Here is a 15,295-nt window from a genome sequence, read left to right as displayed (position 1 = left end):
ATTAAAACCCATCCATGATCCAGTAAATAATTTCTATAATCACAGTTATATCTTCAGACTAGTTATAACAGGGATCTTTTATGGATCTTAAGATTTGGAATCAATATAATATAGCGGCGAAGTATTGATACATCAGTGTTGTCCTTGTTGCAGTCTACCTAATGTACCCTTTAGCTGCTCTGTTAAGTACCATTGAGTAAATTTAAAGGGCTTCATTACACTCCCAATTACTATGAAGCGCCTCCATTTCTTGAAGAACTTTCGCACCTTGCTCTCCTTACATCTCTTCTATTCTCTTCCCTCTAGTGCCATCAAAGCTTTCATCTTTTGTAGGATCAATTCTCTGGAGGTAACCCTAGGCTCCAGCCAATTTTGTAATATAGAGCTCTTGGTTACCATACTCAAAGCATGGAAAATGTCATGCCCGGCTTTCAATATGTGCGGAGGTCGGCCAGAATAGCTGCACGTGTTTAGTGTTTGTTTTGGAGTCGTGCTGGATCCGCCTCCCATCAGGTGCACTGGGTGGGGTCATTAGTTTAAATGGCTTTCAATTCCAGTGCCCTGAGCGGGTTATAGAAATCAGTCTGGCCTAGGAAGCAAGCAAGGAAGGTTTTCTGTCCCAGCTCTGATAAGATAAGTGTGGTTTCTGTTTTTGTTGTTTGAATGTTGTAGTTGTGTTTGTGTCATCTCTCCCATCTAGGTTCTGTGCGAGCAGGCTGCTCCTATTTCCCCTTTTCACCATCTCAGGGAATTTAGGGTGAATAAGCCCAGGCACGAGGACACAGCATTCCTACCACCAAGGTCTGCCTGTGGGCTGAGCAGTGCAGGGAGAGAGGTTAGGGATTAGCTAGGAGGTGACCCTTCCCCTGCTTCTCGCTCAGAGCCTGGTTGTTGTTTTCTCTGTGTGTCTGAGTGCTTGTCCGCCATGACATTATAACCCGCCAAACTTTGACTGTCATTACTCAGCGGTTTAGTGATGGCGTCAATTGAAGCGTTAGTTGACAGCATGCAGGGGCTATCTTTAGAGGTTCCGGAGCTACGTGGTTCGGTCACACGTTGTCAGAATGCTCTGGCATCAGGTGCAGATCAAATTTGTGTGGAGCCTAAAGTGGCTCTTCCTGATCGATTTTCAGGGGGTACGGATGACTTTATCCGTTTTAGAGAATCCTGCAGATTGTATTTTCGGCTGCGTCCATCGTTGTCAGGTGATGAGAGTCAGAGGATAGGGATAATCATTTCTCTGCTTAAAGGGGACGCGCAATCCTGGGCCTTTTCTCTACCACCCGGTTCTCGGGCCCTCCGGTCGGTGGAGGAATTTTTTAAGGCTCTGGGATTAATCTACGATGACCCAGATCGGGTCTCGATGGCGGAGTCGAGGTTATGTAATTTATTTCAGGGTGAACATACTGCAGAGGCTCTTCTCCAAAGAGTCTGGGTATTCATGAAAAGCAAGGGCATCCTTCAATGTTTCAGATAGCCCTTGACAAAACTGACTACGTAACGCGGGATCATTCCACTCTGATTCCGTAGCCCATCTCCTAAACCTGCAAGGTACTGTGCCACCCATTATGAGTGGTGGGCAGTGTGCACAGTACAGTCTGTGGGCCTGACACTCACTAGCAGGGAACTGCAATTATATTACAGAGAAACATTTTTATGACTTTTTTATCTGCAATTTACTGTGTCACCCTACATGAGTGGTGGGCAGTGGGCACAGTACAGTCGGTGGGCCGGACACTCACTGGCAGGCAACTGCAATTATATTACAGAGGAAAAATGTAATGACTTTTTTTATCTGCAAGGTACTGTGCCACCCTATATGAGTGGTGGGCAGTGGGCACAGTACAGTCTGTGGGCCTGACACTCACTGGCAGGCAACTGCAATTATATTGCAGAGGAAAAATGTAATGACTTTTTTATCTGCAAGGTACTGTGCCACCCTATATGAGTGGTGTGCACACAGTACAGTCTGTGGGCCTGTAGCCTCTCACACACGGACAGGCAACTGCAAAATATATATAGAAAAAATAAATAAAAGCAGACTGATGTACCTGGGGGTGCTGTCAGGACGCTGTCCTTACAGCAGATGAGTCTTTGAGGACTGGAGTGGACACAGAACACTGGCCTAGCTAACGCTTTCCTTATTAATTCAGCAGCAGCAGCACTCTCTAACTAACACTGTAGCTTCAGAATGAATCTAATAGGGCTGCCGTCCTTGCTTTTTTATAGGAGGTGGGGGGGGGGGGGGTCTGAAAGGGAGGGTATGCTGATTGGCTGGAATGTGTCTGCTGACTGTGAGGTACAGGGTCAAAGTTTGCTCAATGATGATGTATAGGGGGCGGACCGAACATCGCATATGTTTGCCCGCCGTGGCGAACGCGAACAAGCGATGTTCGCCCGCGAATAGTTCGGGATATCTATATAGATAAATCATAGGTTGCATCGCGATTTCAAGGTCACAGATATCTTTAATAATATTCACAACTTTATTCCATAAAGAAGAGATCTGTGGACAAGCCCATAGACCATGATACAAGTCAGTCTGTGGTGTGTGACATTTCGGGCAACTCGTCAGTCTGTTAGGTCTACTAGATGCTGGTGGTCATTTAAAAGCGTAAATGGCATTATGCATTATTCGAAAGTGGGTATCCCTCCAAGTTTCATTTAGTATAGAGTTCCTCAGTGCCCACCAACCTTTTAATATCTTGTCAACCGCTTCCTGATCCTTCAATATCCGTGCCCATGGACTGAATGCCAAAAGGGGTAGTCCATCTCCCAAAGCCTCCCTAACTTGGGAATATAGGAAAGATATAGACTGAGGACCTGTCCCTCTCTGCAATATCTTGACAAAGCTGTTCTGTTTCGTTTCTTTTGAGGGTTCAGACAACCTATCAGTAAGGAACTTATGAATTTGAGCAAACTGGATGTTTTGGAAGGGACTCAAATTGTTTTTATCTTTGGTTTCCTGGTATGTCAGCCACCTGTTCTCTAAGTCGTTCATCATATGCTGAGCCGAAAGTATCCCCTTCACTTTCCATTCCTTAAAAAGGCTGTTGTGTCTACCCTGCTCAAATTCTGGATTGTTCCATAATGGCAAATATTTAGACATTCTATGACATAAGCGAAACTGCATTCTGATGGCTTTCCATGCCGCCCAGGTATGTCTAAAAAGAGACGATTTTCTAAGGTGCATAGGCACATCTTTCAATCTCACATGCAGCAGGGTACCAGGATTCCACAGGGAGCAGAAATTTCCCTCTAGAACATAGTCTGAATGATGTTTCATGTGTCTTATCCAATCTATAATGTGCCTTAGACGGCAGGCCAGATTATACAATGTAATACTTGGCATATTCATATCTCCCTTCCATTTGAGAGCCATAAGCTTTTTGATCCCTATTCTAAGGCGTTTCCCTTGCCCCGAAAAATGCGTCATCTCACTATGTAATTTGGTTATGTCTGTGTGTTTAATAAGTAGAGGTAGGGTTTGGAGGTGGTACAGGAGTCTCGAGAAGCTCATCATTTTAATTAAATGAACCCTTCCCAAAAGCGATAGAGGTAAGTTATGCCACTTACGTAATTCTTGTGTTATTTTGAGTATTAAGGGCGTATAATTAAGTTTGTATAAAGAATCAGTTTTATTTCCCTCTTTAATTCGTATATAAGTTATGTAGTCTGTTTCTACCGGTACGCCACATAACATTGGACTCCATAGAGCCCCATCCTTCCTTTTCTTTAATTGCAAGAGTGCGCATTTGGATATGTTAATTTTAAAACCAGAAAGTTTAGCAAAGTCATTAATGCTGTTCAGCACCTCTTGAAGATACTCCTGGGGTTTTTTCCAGAAATAAAATAATATCATCTGCGAAGAAGGCTACTTTCAACTCCACCTTCCCGATCTTAATTCCTTCAAATTTCCCCCGGGAGCTTAAATACCTAACCAAGGGTTCCACCGCTAAATTGAATAACAGAGGAGATAGAGGGCAACTCGGTCTGATCCCTCTATATAACTCAAAGGGATCAGATAAAAAGCCCTGAATACCTATTCTAGATTGTGGGCCTAAGTATAATTGTTCCAAGTACACCCTAAATGAGCCCTTCATCCCCAGCTTGTCCAGCACCCACCCTAGCCACTCCTAGTGGATGTTGTCAAAAGCATTTTCAGCATCCAGTGTGACCAGGGCGGGGGTTGAGGATCCCTCCTCCCTTCCATCCACCACATCTAGGCAGGGCCGGTGCTACCATAAGGCAGACCAAGCGGCTGCCTTAGGGCGCACCCTGGGGGAGGGCGGAAAAATGTGACATGGAGTGGGAGAAATGTGACATGGGGGGCTGATGTGACATGGAGGGGGAGAAATGTGACATGGAGGGCTGATGTGACATGGAGGGCTGATGTGACATAGGGGGGTGATTTTTTGACATGGAGGGGGAGAAATGTGACATGGGGGCATGATGGCTGACATGGGGGTATGATGGCTTACATGGGGGGCTGATGGCTGAAATGGCAGCATGATGGCTTACATGGGGGTCTGATCTGAGGTCTGATTAACATTGGGGGTCTGATTGCTGGTCTGACCTGAGGTGGGTCAGACCAGGTGAGCTGCGAGTGGGGCGCCAAAATGTAGCTTCGCTTGTGTTGGCAAAAATCCTTGCACCGGCCCTGCATCTAGGGCCGCCAAGACCCTACGAATGTTTGTGACCAACTTTCACAAAACCAACCAACTATGATGGGGGCGGGGACGTAGTTCTGGCGGCAGTGCATGGCGAGAGGTATCCGGAATAAAAGTACTGCATGTGGTACTTTTAGTCCGGCTGCCTCTCGCCGTGCGCTGCCGCCGGAACTCCGCCCCCGCCCCCATCATAATCAATGGGGACGGAGCGGCAGTCCAGGGGCACACGTGAACTAGAGGCAGAACAGATCCGACAGGCTGTTCACCCGCCGGAACAGCCTGCCGGACTCCCCTGCTGCTAGTGTGAAACTAGCCTTAGTCTTGCCTCCCTTTGCTCCTTCAGATATGCAAAGGAATTTCTGGTATGGTGAGCCAGCTGCTTCTGAGGCCTCTTTCACACAACCGGATGGCTTTTTTAGTGTTTTGCAGTCTGTTTTTTCACGGATCCATTGTTCTGTTTTTTGTTTCCGTTGTGTTTCTGTTTCTGTTTTTCCGTAAGGCATATACAGCAATTACATAGAAAAAAATGGGCTGGGCATAACATTTTCAACAGATGGTTCTGCAAAAACGGAACGGATACGGAAGACATACGGAGTACAGTCCGGTTTTTTTGCGGACTCATTAAGGCTACTTTCACACTATGCAGCAGAGTGATCCAGCAAGCAGTTCCGTCGCCGGCAAAACATATGCCAACTGATCAGTCAAAAAATGCATTGAAATGCCGGGTCTATCTTTCCTGTATCACCCGGCAAAACGGATCCGGCATTTATTTTCTTCACCTTTTTTTTCAGTCTGCGCATTCCGGTATTTTGAATGGCACTAATACATTCCTATGGGAAAAAATGCTGGATCCGGCGTTCAGGCAAGTCTTCAGTTTTTTTGTCCGGAGATAAAACCGTAGCATGCTACGGTTTTATCTTTTGCCTGATCAGTCAAAATGACTGAACTGAAGACATCCTGATCGGATTACTCTCCATTCAGAATGCATGGGGATATACATGATCAGTTCTTTTCCAGCATTGAGCCCTTTTGACGGAAAAGAAAAACGCCACGGAACGTAATTTGCGGGCAATAATAGGACATATTCTATCTTTCAACGGAACAGGAAAACGGAAATGGAATGCATACGGAGTACATTCTGTTTTTTTTTGTGGAACCATTGAAATGAATGGTTCCGTATACGGAACGCAAAAAACGGCCCGTAGATGGAAAAAAAAACGGTCGTGTGAGAGAGGCCTGAAGCTGCAGTGTCTTCTCCGCTTCTTATAGGAAATGCTGAGCAAGTGATAAACTGGTGCTAAGTGATAAATCAGTGTTACTGTAATTGCGCTTGCTCACTACTTTTTCTGAGGAGTAGAGAAGATGCTACAGCTTCAGAAGCAAAGGTAGGGTGGCCAGATGTCCGGATTTAAGCCGGACAGTCATGTTTTTAGATTCCTTGTCCTCCATACGGCGCCAGGCCAGGACTGACGGCCAGAAGTCCTCCTTTTTGTACTCAAGTCGGGATCACATTGAGATGTCACTTTAAATCTTCATAACAAGGGGCAGGCCCTGGCAGCACGTCTGGAGCGCTGTATGGTGTGACGTCACGTCATCAATGCTGCTGCATGAATGCCAACGTGCCACCTGAGCCAACTGTTATCTGCAGCAGGTGGGAACTGAGTGTGCAGAAGCTACACTGTGGAGGTCCTCCTCCTTGGGCTATGACTTCATCCTCAGCCCAGGAGCTCCCCATCCAACCCAGTATGGCCCCACCATCTCCCCGCTGGAAAATGTACTTGTATTTAATATTTACCTGTATTTGCAGTAAGAGGGCCTGGGAAGGTGTGATGGGTGACGGTGTACCGGGAGCGGGGTCTGCTCAGTGCTTTATCCCCATGATGTGCTGTCTCCACAGGTGTACTATCCCCAGGGTAACACCACCTGTAATGTAAGATAACCCCCACCATAATGTATGAGCTGCCCTCTCTCCCACATGGCACAAGAAGCCCCCCTGCATTCATTTCTGCCGTAGGTTCCTCATCCTTGTGTTTAAATGACTGTGGTGAAGCTGCCAGCACCGTGCTCCCCCAGAAATCCCCGGCTTATGTCTAATGCTACATGCACACAAACATATTTTGTTTCCATGTCCGTTCCATTATTTTTGTGGATGCTGTCCGCATCAGTATGTCCGTTCCGTAACCCCACAAAAAAAAATAGAACATGTCCTATTCTTGTCCGTTTTGCGGACAAGGATAGGCATTGTTACAATGGATCTGCAAAAAAAACGGATGGCATATGGACGTCATCCTTTTTTTTTGCAGATCGCAAAACACATACGGTCGTGTGCATGTAGGCTAGTTGTACGTGGAGTGTCAGCTCCAGAGCAAAGAACATATACTGTATATCATTCTTCTAAGTGACTGGCTTTTACACTGCGTTGTGGGGCATCCCTAACGGGAGGCATGTGTAGCAGTGAGTTACTGATAGGAGTCCTCATCCATTGTGAATCATTTGACAATATAAATCTTTGCTCACATTATGTATTTTATGTAATATAGATCAATATAGATCAGGAAAACTGGATGGAAAAGTTTAGTATACAGCGCTTTTCCATCCTGCAGAGTCCAGTAAAAAAAAAAAAAGCCCTATGGTGACATATTTTTCCTTTTCCTGGGCACTTACTGGGAAAAGGCGTGGTTTAGCAGGTTGGGGGTGTGGCCTAGAATGTCCTCCTTTTTGGAGTGAATCAAGTGGCCACCCTAGCAACTGGCTCATCACACCATACCTCATACACAAAGGAGCAAAGAGAGAGGCAAGACAGGGCATGTGTGTCTGTATTGGTACATTTAATGGAGTGGACACAGAACGGCTGTTAAATAGAAACAGCAGGTGGCGCTATTCTAACATTAATATTGGAATATCTGGATATGTCACAGACATTCTTTTAATAAGTGTAAATACAAAAAAATATTGGGTTGATGTAACGATAAACATTATGTACATCTTTTTGTATATAATGATATGGAGCATGCTGGTATAACCTGGACCTCTCCTGAATATTATTATATATGTACAGCTGATATACTGTAAGCTTTACATCTTCTTGTATATAGTGTTATGGACTATGCCGGTATAACCTAGGCATCTCCTGTATATAATTAGGCTACTTTCACACTTGCGCTTGATCGGATCCGTTCTGAACGGATCCGATCATATTAATGCAGACGGAGGCTCCGTTCAGTACGGATCCGTCTGCATTAATAACTTTAAAAAATTTCGCAAGTGCGCAAGTAGCCTGCGCGGATCCGTTCAGACTTTCAATGTAAAGTCAATGGGGGACGGATCCGCTTGAAGATTGAGCCATATGGTGACATCTTCAAGCGGATCCGTTCCCATTGACTTACATTGTAAGTCTGAACGGATCCGCACGCCTCCGCACGGCTAGGCGGACACCCGAACGCCTGTCCGTGCGGAGGCGAGCGGAGCGGAGGCTGAACGCCGCCAGACTGATGCAGTCTGAGCGGATCCGCATCCATTCAGACTGCATCAGGGCTGGACGGAAGCGTTCGGGTCCGCTCGTGAGCTCCTTCAAACGGAGCTCACGAGCGGACCGACTAACGCTAGTGTGAAAGTAGCCTTATATGTACAACTGGTATAAGTTATAAGTCGTCTTGTATATAGTGATATGGAGCATGCTGGTATAACCTGGGCATCTCCTGTATATAATTATATAAGTACATAATAAGTTATACATCTTCTGGTATACAGGTCCTTCTCAAAAAATTAGCATATTGTGATAAAGTTCATTATTTTCTGTAATGTACTGATAAACATTAGACTTTCATATATTTTAGATTCATTACACACCAACTGAAGTAGTTCAAGCCTTTTATTGTTTTAATATTGATGATTTTGGCATACAGCTCATGAAAACCCAAATTTCCTATCTCAAAAAATTAGCATATCATGAAAAGGTTCTCTAAACGAGCTATTAACCTAATCATCTGAATCAACTAATTAACTCTAAACACCTGCAAAAGATTCCTGAGGCTTTTAAAAACTCCCAGCCTGGTTCATTACTCAAAACCGCAATCATGGGTAAGACTGCCGACCTGACTGCTGTCCAGAAGGCCATCATTGACACCCTCAAGCAAGAGGGTAAGACACAGAAAGAAATTTCTGAACGAATAGGCTGTTCCCAGAGTGCTGTATCAAGGCACCTCAGTGGGAAGGAAAAAGTGTGGCAGAAAACGCTGCACAACGAGAAGAGGTGACCGGACCCTGAGGAAGATTGTGGAGAAGGACCGATTCCAGACCTTGGGGGACCTGCGGAAGCAGTGGACTGAGTCTGGAGTAGAAACATCCAGAGCCACCGTGTACAGGCGTGTGCAGGAAATGGGCTACAGGTGCCGCATTCCCCAGGTCAAGCCACTTTTGAACCAGTAACAGCGGCAGAAGCGCCTGACCTGGGCTACAGAGAAGCAGCACTGGACTGTTGCTCAGTGGTCCAAAGTACTTTTTTCGGATGAAAGCAAATTTTGCATGTCATTCGGAAATCAAGGTGCCAGAGTCTGGAGGAAGACTGGGGAGAGGGAAATCAGTGTCAAGTACCCACAGTCAGTGATGTCAGCTGCTGGTGTTGGTCCACTGTGTTTTATCAAGGGCAGGGTCAATGCAGCTAGAGATCAGGAGATTTTGGAGCACTTCATGCTCCCATCTGCTGAAAAGCTTTATGGAGATGAAGACTTCATTTTTCAGCACGACCTGGCACCTGCTCACAGTGCCAAAACCACTGGTAAATGGTTTACTGACCATGGTATTACTGTGCTCAATTGGCCTGCCAACTCTCCTGACCTGAACCCCATAGAGAATCTGTGGGATATTGGGAAGAGAAAGTTGAGAGACGCAAGACCCAACACTCTGGATGAGCTTAAGGCCGCTATCGAAGCATCCTGGGCCTCCATAACACCTCAGCAGTGCCACAGGCTGATTGCCTCCATGCCACGCCGCATTGAAGCAGTCATTTCTGCAAAAGGATTCCCGACCAAGTATTGAGTGCAGAACTGAACATAATTATTTGAAGGTTGACTTTTTTTTGTATTAAAAACACTTTTCTTCTATTGGTCGGATGAAATATGCTAATTTTTTGAGATAGGAAATTTGGGTTTTCATGAGCTGTATGCCAAAATCATCAATATTAAAACAATAAAAGGCTTGAACTACTTCAGTTGGTATGTAATGAATCTAAAATATATGAAAGTCTAATGTTTATCAGTAAATTACAGAAAATAATGAACTTTATCACAATATGCTAATTTTTTGAGAAGGACCTGTATTATATACCAGCATGGTCCATATCACTATATACAAGAAGATGTGTAACTTATACCAGCTGTACATATATAATTATATACAGGAGATGCCCAGGTTATACCAGCATGGTCCATATCACTTTATACAAGATGTATAACTTAAACCAGCTATACATATATAATTATATGCAGGGGATCCTTAGGTTATAAAAGTTGTACATATATAATTATATACAGCCTCGGCTCTTCTCTCTATCACATTGCAGCCACAGAGACGTCGCTGAAGGCCCTACATTCTAGTTGGCCAATCACAGAGCCAGCCAGATCCTGCTCGTCCTCTCTTCATTGCCAAACATATCCCCTGCTCCTCAGCCAGGGCAGCCTTTGCTAAGTATACAACAAGTTTGAAGTTCCAATCATCCTCTGGTTACGCCGTGCCCTCCATAGGCAGCTGTAAGTATATGATGCAGAATATGTATGGAAAGCGTCTTACACTGCTGGTACTGTATTATACTCATGCTGTGGTTTTTCCAGGCAGAAAAACCCTTTGTAATCTGTAGTAGTGTTGAGCGCGAATATTCGAAAAGTGAATTTTTATTGCGAATATCGGCACTTCGAGAATTCGCGAATATTTAGAATATAGTGCTATATATTCGTAATGACGAATATTCGTTTTTTGTTTCTTTTAACACAGTACACATCAGGTGATCATCCCTCTCTTCCTCTAGCTTGTGGGCCAAATGAGGCTTTGTCACAGCTTAGCAACATAGGAAAGTTGCCTACCCCACGCCGGTATTTTGCGCACATTACGCGAATAATACACTTTGCCAATTTTCGCAATCAAGAATATAATGGCAAATTCATGAATATTCTGCAAAATATTGCGAATTCGAATATTGCCCCTGCAGCTCATCGCTAATCTGTAGCTGATTACATAGGTCTTTCCATCTGGAAAAAACACAAGCGTATAATACAGTATTTTGCTTTTTATTTTCTAGGCAGAAATTGATCTGCCATGTGGATTTAGAAATCCTCATTTTTTTTGTCTGCAGATTTCACTATTTTACCTATTAGTGGAGCTGTTTTCTGCAAGGACCTGACTGCCGAAGAGACTGGATTTTGGCCGCCACTCATCTGGTTACCGCCAGCTATATCGCCTTGACTATTAAAGCCCTGGAGGACGCTGTTGGTAAGTTCTGTTAAGAGGTTCAAGCAGTATAGCACTACTAACAATATGTGTTAGGGTCCATTCACACGTCTGTGGTGTATTGCGGAGTCGCAATACACCCGGCCGGCACCCCCTATAGAACGGCCTATTCTTGATCCGCAAAACACTTTACGGAAGTGTCAATGGACCCTTAGACTGCACACAAGTCAAAATGATGTAATGTCTGGCATTTTTTATTTTATTTTTTTATGTTCTCCTGACGGCCAATATTATTTCAGAGGTAGATCACACAAGGTGTAGTTTGTAGAAAGGGTTAAATTCTTTTTATATACGGTAATCTGCATCAACATCAAAAATATCCAAATCTAAATATCCATTGAGAAAATGAGAATCCATTTTTCTCCTAATATACTCCGAGGAATATGGGAATTTCCACACATTGTATCTTACAAATAGATGTACAATACCACCAAATAAAGCTGGCGAGTGCTGCTGCGCATTGCCGCGTGCATCACTAAACAGGTTTTTACAGACAAGTCACTCTTAGGAGGTTTAGTTGTGTCTGCGTCTGTGAGCAGATGTCTCTGACATATGGTGTCATACACTGCCAAGAAGTGAAGGCCGCTCTTACATCGTCTACTAGCGACGGTTATTTGTTCCCCATGTCTATTAAATCTGCCTCCATTGTGCTAGTACATTCACATGCTCTGCCTTATGCTGCCGAACCGGCCACCCAGTTTAAGATAACTCTATAAGCGACTACTGAATGTTATATTCTGATTTTAGTAGGAATATACAGACCGCTTATAATGCTAGTGCTTCACATTACTGATCGCAGCAAAACTAATGAATGGTGGGAGATGAGCTGGAGGCCAGACAGGGTACTTTGTGCCAAGTCTAATCTAGGTTTTGGTTCTGGACATTTGGGGTACCAGAGCCTGGGCCCACCAAAGGATCCTCTAGTACTCTGGTGGGGTCAGACAGGGTGCTTGTTAAGGCGGATTTAGCACTACAGACATCATATAGAGTTCTGACTTCTTATTCACTGTAACTCATATTCAGCACCAGGAATTACTTATGCCTTTCTTGCAAGGCATTGACATATACCACTGTATAGAAATACAGTGGCAAAGGTTATCCATAGGGCCCCATTATTTAAAAAAATATATATCTGCATTATTTTGTGATAACTTTTTTTTTTATAGAAAAGCAATTTCTTGCACTTTCCTATATCCACTTTACCAATCCGGAAATGTCCTGTTTGTTTCCATTTTGTGAACAAAAATAGGCATTGTAAGTATAGGATGGGATGCACACGGCCAGTATCCGTGTTTTGTTGATCCACAATTTACAGACCGCAAACTGCATACATCAGTGTGCATGAGGGCTTATCCTCCTAAGGCTACTTTCACACTCGCGTTTTGTGCGGATCCGTCATGGACGTATTCGTTCTGATAATACAACCGTCTGCATCTGTTCAGAACAGATCCGTTTGTATTATCTTTAACATAGCCAAGACGGATCCGTCTTGAACACCATTGAAAGTCAAAGGGGGACGGATCAATTTTCTATTGTGCCAGATTGTGTCATAGAAAACGGATCCGTCCCCATTGACTTACCTTCAGGACGGATCCGTTTGGCTCAGTTCGAGGCTGCAAAAAATACAGACAGCACACTGCATTCTGTCCGCATCCGTATGTCTGTTCCAAAGTAGTACAAAAAAGATAGACAAGAATAGAACATATTCTGTTTTGCAGACAATAGGGATTGTTACAATGGGTCCGCAAAAAAATGGATGCAACACGGACTTCTTCCATAGTTTGTGCTACCACGGCCTCATTCACACAACCATATTTTTGTTCCACATCCAATCCGCATTTTTGCGGATCAGATGCAGACCCATTCATTTAAAAAAAATACGGTCAGCACACCGCGTGCTGTCCGCATTCGTATATTACACAGCTCTGAAAAAAAGAAAGAACATGTCCTATTCTTGTCCATTTTGGGGGATAAGAATAGTACTTGTTACAATGGGTCCACAAAAAAACGGAAGCAACACAGATGTCATCTGTAGTATTTGCAGAATCGCGTTATGCAGACAGGAAAATACAAATGGTCATGTGAATGCACGCTTAGTATTAGGAACATCACCAGTCACCTAAGGTGCTGTAACACACGTTGCTAAGCAACAGCTAAGTATATCCAAATCTTAACAAGCAGTGCAGGAGAATCTTTATAAGCGTAAATTCACACATATAAGATTTATTGCAGATTACTGTAATAAGTCCTATTCATCCAGTCCATCTAGTCCTATTCATTGGGACTTAAAGGGGTTGTCGGTGGGGTCCGACACCCAGCACCCCCTGCTGATCAGTTGTTTGAAGAGGAGGTGGTGCTCCATGTGAGCGCTGCTTCCTGTTCATTACACTGTCCGTCATCTCGGAAGTTACAATGACAAGTACTCGCTCCATTCACTTTAATGGAGTGAGTGCTTGGAATGACTCCACAGGAGACAACAGGCAGTGTAATGATCAGAAAGCCGTGCTCGCATGTAGCGTCGCCTCCTCTTCAAACAGCTAATCAGCAGGGGTGCCGGGTGTCAGACCACCACCATCTGATATTGATGATCTATCCTGCCCTTGTCTGAAACTGACTGGCCTACGTTGGGGTAAGGCCAAATTGGGTGGCAGTGGAGCGACCATGATGGAGTAAAAACCACAGTAGCCAACTTTAAAACTGAATGTTAATTGGCTGCAAGCCAATATGCAGGCATAGCCACTGCTGCTGGATTGCAGGGCGGCTGTAACCCCTGGATGCGAGAAGTGTATAACGTGATGGAAAAATAAATTAAGCCAGCAAAGGAGGCAATATTGACAATCACAATACATTAGTAAGTGTCTTGTATTAACTTTATCTACGTAATAAATGCCATTTGCTGAAGAGACACAACCAGGTTTGCCAACCAGAATTATTCTTTTTTTCTGGACAACTTATCTCAAAATCATGGATAGCCAGCATTTTTTATGGACAAATTGTAAAACTATGATGAATGATAAAGATTATAAGTAATCCATGTCTATAGCTCAGTATACTAATGAGAACTCATTACCAGCATTTCCTGTGAGCTGAAAATTGATGATAATTATCACCAAAATAATCTAATCAAGTACCATCCAAGTGATTATAAGACTGTTTTCTCATGACACATCATACTTCATATCAGTGGTAAATTTGAGTTAATATATTTCACCTTTATGTATAAAAAAATCCCCAAATTTACAGAAAAATGTTAAAAAATATTGCAATTTTCTAAATTAGAATTTCTCAGATTTTAAGACAAATAATGATTCCTTGCAATATAGGTAAATAACATTCTGCATAATCCTACTTTATGTTGGGATAATTTTGTAAATTTAATTTAATTTTTTTCAGATGTTAGAAGCAGGCTCGGACTGGCCCACAGGTGGGCCCTTCATCCACCAGCACAGCATCTAAAATAATCTATATCAATATAATTCAGTTTATTATTAGAGACACATCAGATGATAGAGGAAGGCCAGCAAGTATCTTCTCTTCCCTGGGATCCACATTTGAAGTTGTTGCAGAGAATCCCAAAATCAATAATCTGTTAGCGTCTTGTTGCTGTCTGTCTCTGTGTGGGCAGGTAATATTTGCATGTCGCTGTACAGTGGGCCCCCAGAATGAATTTTACTGGTGGGCCCTAGGCATCCCTGTCCGACACTGGTTAGAAGGCTTAGAATTTTGGAAGCAATTTTTGAAATTTTCAAAACCATGTTTTCAAGGGCCAATTCAGTTCTGAAATGACTTCAAGGGGCTTACATCATAGAAACCACACAAAAATTACCGCATATTAGAAACTAAACCCTCAAACTATTCAAAACTGATTTTGCAAACTTTGTTAACCCTTTAGGTGTTCCACAGGAATTAAGGCAAAATGGAGGTGAAATGTAAAAATATCTTTTTTTTATTGTGTGCAGATTTTCCATTTTAATCAATTTTTTCCTGTCATTCAACAAGGGTTAATAACAGCAAAACAAACCTCAATATTTATTACTTTGGTTCTGTAGTTTACAGAAACACCCCATATGTGGTCGTAAATTCACACGGCAGGGCTCAGAAGGAAAAGAGCGCAATATTGTTTT

Source organism: Bufo gargarizans, chromosome 2 (genome assembly GCF_014858855.1).
Source record: "Bufo gargarizans isolate SCDJY-AF-19 chromosome 2, ASM1485885v1, whole genome shotgun sequence".
Lineage (NCBI taxonomy): Eukaryota > Metazoa > Chordata > Amphibia > Anura > Bufonidae > Bufo > Bufo gargarizans.
This window is presented reverse-complemented; position numbering follows the sequence as displayed.